The sequence below is a fragment of the Solanum stenotomum genome, unplaced genomic scaffold (genome assembly GCF_019186545.1).
Source record: "Solanum stenotomum isolate F172 unplaced genomic scaffold, ASM1918654v1 scaffold323, whole genome shotgun sequence".
NCBI classification, from domain to species: Eukaryota; Viridiplantae; Streptophyta; class Magnoliopsida; order Solanales; family Solanaceae; genus Solanum; species Solanum stenotomum.
The window spans coordinates 18,872-30,284 of record NW_026031883.1 but is presented as its reverse complement, the minus strand read 5'-3'; the positions used below and the strand labels follow the sequence as shown (position 1 = coordinate 30,284).

The window sequence follows — 11,413 nt, the reverse complement described above, 5'->3', positions numbered from 1 at the left end:
AAAATACTGTATATGTGTACTAAAGGAAAAATAGTGAATTTATATGTCAGTGAGTTTTTTTAATAGAATATTACTTTAAATTTGAGAAATACAATGAAACTTTTTTTATGAATGTATCCTCATATAGACATGTTGTAGAAATCAACCCCACATTATACGATCTTTACAATAGAAAAATTGATTAAAATTTCCTTTGGTATAAAGTAGATCAAGAAAAGGAATGTAGTACAATTATTGATCTATGAAAAATGTTGAATCATTTGTACTTGTATCCCTATTTTGTCTTGGTCATATTCACTTACTTCTGCGTCTTCGGCCTACTCCGCAACCTATCTTTTTTAGTAACTACTCAGTCCATGTTGTTGTTTTAGTTTAATCCCATCTATCCTTTCTTCTTTCATGCCCTCTTTCACTCTGTTTTGCCCGTCGCTTTCCATCCCCCACTTCTATCTCATGATATTGTTGTATCTTCCTTGATGATATCAGTTTCTTCAGGATCATTCTACTTTAATGTGGCTGGATCAATCTCTTTTGTTCGGTAAGATTGCTCATCGTTTTCAGTTCTTCATTACATTTTTAAAAAGCTTCCGATTCAGATGAACACTGAGTTGATAGTACCTAGGAGATTGTCCTGATCTATTTACATTTTAAAGAAAAATCTCACAAAAAGCTTGAAGTTTGTTACAATGATGTGAATCTTGAAGCTCTGCTTATTATTAGTTCCAAGAGTTGATTGTTTTGGGAGATGATTCAAGGCACTAATGAAGTTGAACGGTGGACTTAGGTAAGTAGGCATTTTTTTCTCGTGATATCTTTTTTTTCATATAGTATTTTTCCCAAACAATTGATTAATCTTTATATGTTAAGGCTTCTGCTTTGAGGTGATTTAATTTTCCCGTGGGCTATGATATCACAACTTTCAGGTGATTGTTTTTTAGTGCTTTCATGAAATTAGTAGTGATATCGACGACTGAAAATTCAGCGTAAGCTTTCAATATTGATTGTTTTGTTGTTAAATTTGCTGCTATCAATGTGTTGAAGAAAATCTTAGGCCCCATTTGAGACGGTTGGAATTGTCTAAAACTGAAGAAAGTCATCCATGAAAACCTTAGACTAGCATTGGAAGCAGTTGTCCAACAAAGGTTAGAACCGACAACCCAGAGGATTCCATGTCCACATCACATAGTTCTGCTTTCTGCTATTCTGATTTTTGCACATCCACAGATACCTGCACAAAGAGAAAGTTAATGGTCCAGAGGTAATGCAACGTTTTATGAACTTGCTGAGAGGTCACTAGATGAGCCAGTTAACGATGGAATGAAAGAGCATATATCAAAGGTATTATTCAAACTTTTGTTGTATCTTATGAATTTAGTATGCAATTATCTCCTATAATTCAGTCTTCTAAAAGGTTACTACAAGTTGAAGAGAGTTGCATTCACCTAGATTATGAACTGTCAATCATTGTATTAATAAGCTTTTGTTGTGACCCTGTGGTTCCTGGAGTAGATTTGTGTGGATATCATTTATTTGTTGCAAGAAATGTATCCACTAGTTTTCTAATGTACCATATTCCGTGATTTTAATAATATATATGATTTGTTTCTCCCTATTTGCGATATATATAGTATCCTTTTGGATGTGCTTCAGCATAATCAATACAATAACCTAATGGGACTATGATGAATCTATTACATTCCTGCTCCAGTAGAGGATGATGAGATTGATCGAGTTTAGCTTTTTGTAGTTTTATCATATAAAGTACTTAAATGAGATTATAAAGCAAGAGTCAATGGTAGTGTCTCCACTAATAACCTAATAAGTACTTGACCTATTGAACTCAGAAGAATTTTTTTCCCTTCTTCATTCGTTTTATTTCCCATAGCATATTGGATTTGATCCCTTCTGTTAAGTCTTAGGGAAAAATAGGTTCAACTAAATAGTTTTTGCAGATAAGGTAAGGAATTGCAACCAACTGCTTCCTGAGATGCAACTAGAAGAGCGATGTACGACAAGTAAAGAAAATAGGAAGAAAAAGGTCAAGGGCGACATTTTATTGTTATTAGCATTTGTAGCCAAATACATGTGAATATGAGAAGAAAATCAAATGATCTTTAGCGGCAATTAATTAACCGCAAAGCATATAGCAACATTAGATCCAATGATAATTAATTAATGTCGGTAAAAGCTTTAACACTCCATGAATGTGTATATTTATCTGTTTTTGTTGTAGTGAATGTCTAACATGTGAGGATTATAATGAGATAAAAGCACATTTTTTATTTTCTCAGGTTGTCTAAAAGCAAAAAGCACTTGTTGCTTTACAACTTTCAAGACGAAAGAGGAACAAAAAATAGTCTATGGTGAATGAGGTTAGTTAGCAAACACAAACCCCGTTCTTATTCTTCCTATTGATAAATGTCTATTATAGTGTACAACATCATAACAAAGCAGAATAAGAGAAATGTAGTATGTTGTTCATTTTATGCTATTCTTACATCTACAGATTGAAAAATAATTGTGTTGCTTCTATCTCATTCTACTTTTCATTTCAAGGTACACTAATAATATGAATTAGAAGAAGATGATCTACATGGATATAATAGACAACCAATTGAGTTCAATTCTCAAGTTAGCTATGTCTAAGATTTGAGGATAACTTATAAAAGGTTTGTCTAACTTATAAAATCATTGTCCAGTACTTGTTCGACAAAAATGTTCATAGTTCTTTTCTAAAAAAAAAAAATGTTCATAGTTCTGCTGCTCTATTTTCAAACAAATATTTATCTCCTTAATTAAAGGTTGGAGAGATGCGGTGATCTTTCATCGACTGGTATTTTATTTACTCTATTATGGCAGAAGAATCAAAAGAGAGGACCAAGAGGAAGCAGATTTTGTTGCGTCAGTCATATTTTTGGAGATATAAAAGGCTGAATGGCCATGTTTTAGTAATAAAAGGTTTATTTTTTTAAGTGAGGTATTTTTAGTATAAGTAATTTAATTCAATGGTAATTTTGTTTAATTTACCCAATATAAAATGTTGGCCCATGCTGGCACGGGCCACACCTATCTAGTATTTATATATAGAGCACTGCTAATTGGCAAGACAGAATTTTGGCACGAATTACCAAGACATGAGTAAATGACGAAAATGTCTCTTTGGCTCCAAAACCACTTGTATTTCCCTCCAAAAAAGAAATCCACTTGTATAAGGCTTTTGTTGGCTGCCAAATGTACAAATGGGACCCATACCTTAACTATTTCATTTTCTTTCATCTTCTTACTCTTTTTCATTCATTTTTAAAAAAATTCCTTCGACTTTCTTTCCTCCTCTACATTACTTCATTTGTCAGAGTTACAAAGAATTTTTAAGACTTGCCCAAAATGTCTAATATGCATATTTTACGGTATTATTTATTTGATAGAAAAAATAAAGTGAATGTGGCGAGAAAATTTCAAATTAATTTTTGAATTAAAAAAATGTTATAAATATTTTTTTAAAAAAAATTCTTTGTTCTATTCATGTATTTCTCTTTATAATAATCAAGTTATTTGCATTTACTTCATATTTTAATTTATATTTTTATTTTAAGAATATCAAGAATGAATTTTCATGTTCAAAATAACTTATGTCTTTTTAATTGATTATTTTTATTTAAGTCAAGCATCACCAAGACATAGTATATCACAACTAATTTTTTAACTTTTTGTAAAAAAAATAAAATCGTTGGAACGAATTTATCATATTTCTTAGAAATAATTAAATTCTTAGATAATGCATACATTTTTTGAAGGATCCTATATATAATTAGATCAATTTCGTACATTATCATATATATTCTAATCGACCAAAACCAAATAGAAAATAAAATAAAAATTAAAGTGATAAAAAAATTGACTTAATTTCAACGTTTGAAAAATCAAATTATCGACCAAAACCAAATAGAGAAAAAAATAAAAAAATTAAAGTGATAAAATAATCGACTTAATTTCAACATTTCAAAAATCAAATTAATTTATTTAATAAAAAAAATTATCCAAACTAAATCACGGCTAATTCTAGTAAAAATAATTAAATTTCAGCATTTGATAAATAAACTAATTAATACGAAAAATAATAAAATTACACAAAGAAACGGAAAAGAAGAAGAAGATATGGAATTGGAGAAAAATAATAAAGAAATGGGGCCTTTTAGCTCTTTTTTTTTAGTGGGACCCAATTTCCACTAAGTGTGCCTCACACATAATAATTTTTTTAAAAAAGTGGTTTTACTTTTGAGGGTAATTTAGATACATGAAATAAATAAATTTACCCAAATATCCTTAACTTTTCACCAAAATTACAAAAATACCTAATTTTTGTTGCTCATGTCATTTCGTGCCAAAAATCTGTCTTGCCAATTATATTTTCCGTTATATATATGATTACATGAAGCTATTAGATATGATTATATTTCTAAGTCTTACCACCCCCTCAAAGTCTTGCACTGCCAGCCTATCAAATCAGTCCAATTCACCTAAAAATATGACAGAATTTCATTGCAGATCTTTGTTTGACGTATTTTGTATTAAAATGAAGTTTAGAAAATAAAATAAAAATTTAAATTTTGTGATTTTATTATTGAAATATGTCAAATTTATTAAAAAAAATTTAAATCTTGTGGTGTTAAATATGTTATGTGACACGCTAGAACTAAAACGTCCCTCAGTTGACCTGCGCCATACTTCTAGCCGAGGACATTTGTGTAATTTTTTATAACTTTTCGTTTTAATTTATTTATTTATTTTTTCTTTTGAATATTCGAAAATAATGTAAGTTATTTTTATAAATTACGATAGCTAATAATTTATTTATGCTATTTTATTTCTTTTCTGTTTCCTATATTTGTAGATATCATGATTTAGGAAGTTTATTTTTCTTCTTTAAAAAAGTGATTTAGGGAAGTATGGTTTACTTTTGTAGTATAAATATCTTTGGAAGCATGCCTACAGTAGTTGCAAAATGCTGAATATGTATTGTTTCCTTGCTAAAAAATTACGTATTGATTATACAAGGTTGATATCTTATAAAGAATAAGTGTATAATGTTGTATATAGGTGTATAAGCATTGTTGAAAAAAATTTATTTATAATACAATCACAATATATATTTAATACATATTGCAGACATCATCTCTACAACCTACATTGGTTAGGAATGAGGAAATATAGCTAAATAAGTTTATGATATCGTTCAAATATTACAAGTTTTTGTATCTCGATAGGTACATAACGCTCCATAGTTCACGTTTAGTTACAAAATGATGTAACAGATAAATCTTTTTGTGTCTACTTGTATATAAATAACATACACTAATCAACTTATGAATATTTTATCTGTTCTATTTCTCATCCTTTTCTATATGCGTTGACCAATTATACCATTTGTGAATAAAAAATTCTGAAAATTTATTCCCTCACCTAATTTAAAAATTATTCAGCACCTTCTTTATTTTGGGATCAAATATAATGGGTTATATAGACAATTAAAAATCACTGTTTCTATAAAATCATGAACTCAAAATCATAGACTTAAAATCACAGGTTATCATAATTATGTGCCCAAAATCATGTGTTTATTATGTATCTATATATACAACTCTTTAATAACAAGTATAAATAATGATTCACAAGAGGCAAGACTATAACATTAATATGTAATTTTGTTGAATTTTTGTCAATTAGGATTGATAATTATGAACAACATGATTTATATAAATGTCGATGTCTAAAGAAATTTTAGTTGTTACTAGCATTAATGAAATGTTTTCAAACTATATTTAAAAATTTATTTCAATATATAATACAAAATGTTAAATTTATAAATCTTAATATTGTATTTAAATCTCTTGAATATTTTTAATTTAAATTACTGAATGTTCCTTTAAAATTTAAAATGCAAAAAAAAATATTTAAAATTCTTTAAAATATTTTTAATTTAAATACGTATTGGGAATGACTTGTATGTATAAAAAAATAACTAATAAATTAATTATATAAATAAATTTAAAATTAAACAAAAAGGGATAAAATATGTTTTTTTTATAATAAAAAATAATGTTTATAATGTGAATAGACAATGATATTGTACTTGGCCATAGTGGGCAAAATGATTTTTCCTTTAAAAAAAAAAACTTGTTTTTATTAGCTGGAGTGTTCATCATTGAATGCATATGAGTCAGTTATTTGTCCCTTCCAATAATATTGATCAAACTGTAGGGCCAAGATAATTTTTTGACTGACGAATTAGATAATGATAAAATATAAAATATGGTAATAATTATTATGTTTTTGTGAGTATTTTGTTTGAACAATTTTGATGGTAATAGTTTAGATAGAAAAAAGAGAACAATTCATATTTTAGGTGAGTGTCGATAAATAATTGATGAGATTTTACGAAGAAAAAGTGAATATAACTTAATAATTCAGATATAAAACTCACAAAACATGATATTTCAAATGTGTTTTTGACCTTCTTGAAAGTTCAGGAAGAAAAAGTGAATATATACTTGAGAGCAGGGGCGAATTTATGTACAAATTTTGGGTCACCGGAACCTGTGGTCATCCGACTAAACTCGATATATTACTTCTATAATTATTAAAGAATATATTAAATTAAAACTTGTGGAACCCGTTCTCAAAATGGCTGGATGGTTCACTGGTACAATTGCAAGATTTCAACACAAAGGTCGCAGGTTCGATCCCAGGCAGCCCCAATTTGCTTCAATGTTATTTAATTAACTAAAAACACGTTTTTCATTTTTAAAAAAAGAAAAAGAAGCTAAAATCTGAAAATATATGCTTTGTCCTTTTTCCCTTACTCTAGGTATATCAAATTTCTTCTAATAACTTTTTCTCTAAAGAATTTTTTTTTGCAAATGATATTTAATTTTTTTCTTATGAAAAAGTTATATCTATTATTGCTAAAATAATTGAGGTCCTTCAAATTTGGATGCCTAAAGTAGTTGCCTTTTTTTTAAAGGGGTAAAGTCGTCCCTGACAATGGTGCACCTGTCTTCTTGAAATCCTAGATTCGCCTCTGCTTGAGAGTTCATAATTCTCAACTCAATTTATTTTGCTACTAAATACTACTTTATTTTAGATTTTTACGATAATTAGAAATATTAATCAAATTAGAAACAAATTATAACTAATTTATTACTAAATCTAGATGTAATATACAATATCTGAAAACAATTTTCATGTGAATATGACCTTTTACTTTTCTATTAATCACAAATTGTATTATGGAAGACAAAAAAACACAAGTAGTCACATCCATGGAATTTGATTGCAAAAAGAGATGAATTATCTGGGGTCATCACCAATAATAAACTGCTCCATAATTTTACTGCAGAAAACACACACAAATAAAGTCATAACTCATATGACATATCCATGGAATTTGGTTGCAAAATGACAGATGAATTATTTTGTGTCACCAATAAATATTCAGAGATATTATTGCTCCTATTAATGAATATTTAGTATCAAATTTTAAAAAATATTTTGAGAAATAAATAATTAATGCTAAAGCTAAAATATGACGTTTTTTTTTTAAAAGAAAAAAGCTATTTTGATAATGTTAACTAAAAGGACAAGTAAAATTGAAAATTGTTTTTTTGAAATATTGAACAAGTAAAATATGATATCTAACAATATAGGAACCATAAAAGAAATAAAATAGAAAGAAGGCAGGCCCCCATGTTGGGGACCTGCAAACCAAAATTCTGCCGCATTTTTTCAGCCTATAGATAGACTCGTTTTTTTGTTGTATTAGAGATTCTTTTTCTAATTTTTGAAAGACAAAACTTGGACGAATTTTCTCTTCAATTTTTAGGGCTCATTCCTACCCTTTTTAATGCTTCAATTTCTTCAATGACTATTAAAAATTCAAACTTTGTGAGTCAAACTATGAGTGGCTAGATTTTTGTTTGGATGTGGCTACGAATGATTGTACAATATCAATTCTATTGATGAAATCTGGTAATCATTAAAAGTTATTCTTATGTTCTTGACTTTACTATTTTAATGCTTGATCACCATTAGAATAAATATATTGTCTTTTCTTGAACTCGAGAGAGAAATAGAGAGATAGAACGTCGAATACAAAGAGCATGATTTTTTTGTCACGACTCAAAGTGCCCTCTAGATGTGACATGACGAATAGAAATGTGAGAGACCTTAAACCATCCACCTGACATAAAAGAAATACAATAAGAGAGAATAGACAATATAAGTCTTATATTATTTAAGGAGTCTGAACATAGGTGCGGAATTCTAAGTGTGTCTGACACAACCTTTCTAAACATCATAAGAGTGGCTGAGACGTAATCCATACACCACATACAAGTCAGAAACTAAAGACAACTCAAATAAAGGAAACATAAATGATCTTGTCCTCGAACCATGAGGACTCACCAATTCCAAGTGCTAGTTGCTGGTGTAATATACCACAAATATATTAAATTACAGTTGAAATAAAATGAACAAAAATGTATGAATAAATCTTTAGGCTGAGGCACGCATATCTCGTTCTCTTTAAGGAGATTCAAGCCCACTGTGGTATAATCTACACCGATCTAGTAGTATATCTATTGACTTGTCCTCTCTATGATACAACGGCCCAACAACATCGTACAACTCAAACAACTCCGGATTAGTTGAAGAGTTCAAAGCTCCACAAAAGAACACCTTCCTTCAACATATAAATACTCTCTTGTATATGGTGAATATAGTTGAGGACTTAGAATATTTTTCTATGTCTCAACTCTCTCTTTCACTACTACACATTACAATATTATTTCACACTTCTCATCTTTTTGAGATACATCACAAAGGAAGAAACACCACTATTTATAGGTGAAGAAGTCTTCCATATAATCAATGGGTAGAATGAAGGGTAGTAATGTGGGTAGATGTTACGTGAGTTACAAGAAACTAATGGTCATATGAGTTACAAGAAACTAATTAATGTCCATGAGAGTTACAAGAACTAATGGTCATATGAGTTACAATACACTAATGACCATGAGAGTTACAAGAAGTAATGGACCTATAAGTTACAACAACCAATAGTCATCTTCTACCACAATTTATACCCACTAACATATGCACGTAGTATTTTATTTTAATAATAAAATGCATATACACCAACATTTCCCCACTCATTTTAATATTAAAATAAGAGAGTTCTTCACAATTTAGTTGAAGGTAGACTATTATGCATAATGAAGGTGTGCTCTGCATTGAACCTTCACTTAGTAAAGCAATAACCTTTACTCCAGAGTTAGTAGTGGTCTCAGACTTGAACTATGACTGCTTAAGGGAAATAAAGTATCACTGCTTACACACCATAATCAAGGTGTTGGCATAATCTTTAATAGCCAGCACATTCGACCTTGTGTTATCCCGGTTTTTATGAGCGTTTTTGAGAACAAGCTTATTCTCATAGAAAGCGACCTACTTTCACACTCACATAGGTGAAATCTGTCAAGGGTACTCCTATATATAGTTTGACACCCAACTCACACAAGATGTAAAATTTCATTAAGAGTTCAAGACTCAACCTCCACAAATCATAATAGGATAAATGCACTTACATCATAGGGATTGAATAAAATTAATATTAGTGCATTTCACAACAAGTCATCATATGATTCGTTCTTCCCATTGAACCTGATTATTGGATCTCTAGTCCCCAGGTTGGGTTTCCTCATATATGACTCAGAATTTATGAGCTTCAATTTTCATCTCCCTCGATGTGCTTCAGACTCTTTATCTTGCAAAGACCTTAATTCATAAATCTGTAAGATTATCAGAAATAATTTCAACAAAATTAATATTGATGGTATACCAATGATCAATACGATCTCACAATATTGTGTTTTCTTCTCATGAGTCTGAATTTGCCGTTATAATAACGATTTTGTATTCAACCATTATATTGGTGCTATCACGATTAATTAAAATTAGAAAAATTATTTTCTCAAAATAAAGTGTTTCAATTCACTTTTTCACTAGTTGAACTTTAATTTTTTTTACTTCAACCATCATAATAGAGTTAGCAAAAAATAATTTGCTTTTCTCATCCCACCAAATAACACCAATTTTTTCTCATCTAGTTTGCTTGTACCTTCAAAGTACTTTTACTGCAAACACAACATCAAGTCAAGCTATTAGTCACATAGCTCATATTTTTATTAGGCTAGCAAACTCCCTTTTTTTATTTGTCACAATTTTCTCACACAATTGAATCAAAAGGAGTTGCAAGACTCACACAACCAACAAAATTGTATTTCACATACTTTTCAATATTATGTGACTTGACAAGGAAAATTCCATCACATGTTTTATGATATTTTTCATTTCAAGAATGAAATTTTTCTCACCCAAAATATTTTATGTTAAATGGCTACTCAAGATTTTTTTCATAACTTATTTGTAACTCTCATGTTAGAGCCAAAAATCATCTCATTATTGCCAAACAACATGTGATTTTCTCAAAGATGCAAAAATCATTTTTTTCACAATGACATTTTTCCTCATTTCATGAGCCCCCACTATTTTAAGAATTTAAATATCATTTATTTCATGACAAGTAGTATCACATTTTTCATGAATATTAGGTAAAACGTTTTTTTTTTCTTTACCTTTTCTCCACTTGAAATGAGCAAGTAGAAAAATACTTTACCGTACACCTCTTCTCTTCCATATCTTGAAGAGAACGACGTTGAGCGGAATTATGTTGAGATCCCTATCTTGATATCCGTACTTTTTTCAAACTGTAACAAAAACATGAATCTCCTTAAAATTGATGGTGTAATATACCACAAATATATTAAATTACAGTTGAAATAAATTGAATGAAAATGTATATACAAATCTTTAGGCTGAGGCACGGATATCTTGCTCTCTTTAAGGAGATTCAAGTCCACTGCGGTATAATCTACACCGATCCAGCAATATATCTCTTGACTTGTCCCCTCTAGGATACAACAACCCAACAACATCGTACAACTCAAGCAACTCCGGATTAGTTGAAGAGTTCAAAACTCCACAAAAGAACACCTTCCTTCAACATATAAATACTCTCTTGTATATAGTGAATATAGTTGAAGACTTAGAATATTTTTCTATGTCTCAACTCTCTCTTTCACTACTACACATTACAATATTATTTCACACTTCTCATCTTTTTGAGATGCATCACAAAGGAAGAAACACCACTATTTATAGGTGAAGAAGTCTTCCATATAATCAATGGGTAGAATGAGGGGTAGTAATGTGGGTAGATGTTACATGAGTTACAAGAAACTAATGGTCATATGAGTTACAAGAAACTAATGTCCATGAGAGTTACAAGAAGTAATGG

At 29.5% G+C, this 11,413-nt stretch overlaps 1 long non-coding RNA gene across 1 annotated transcript; it reads left to right on the top strand.

The window, feature by feature from the left end:
* Positions 1 to 1,021: 1,021 nt before the first annotated feature.
* On the top strand, positions 1,022 to 2,386 carry LOC125852097 (uncharacterized). Its single transcript, XR_007444966.1, has 3 exons — positions 1,022 to 1,142; positions 1,225 to 1,338; positions 2,292 to 2,386. It is a non-coding gene; the product is annotated as an uncharacterized LOC125852097 (long non-coding RNA).
* The last annotated feature ends 9,027 nt before the right edge of the window (positions 2,387 to 11,413 follow it).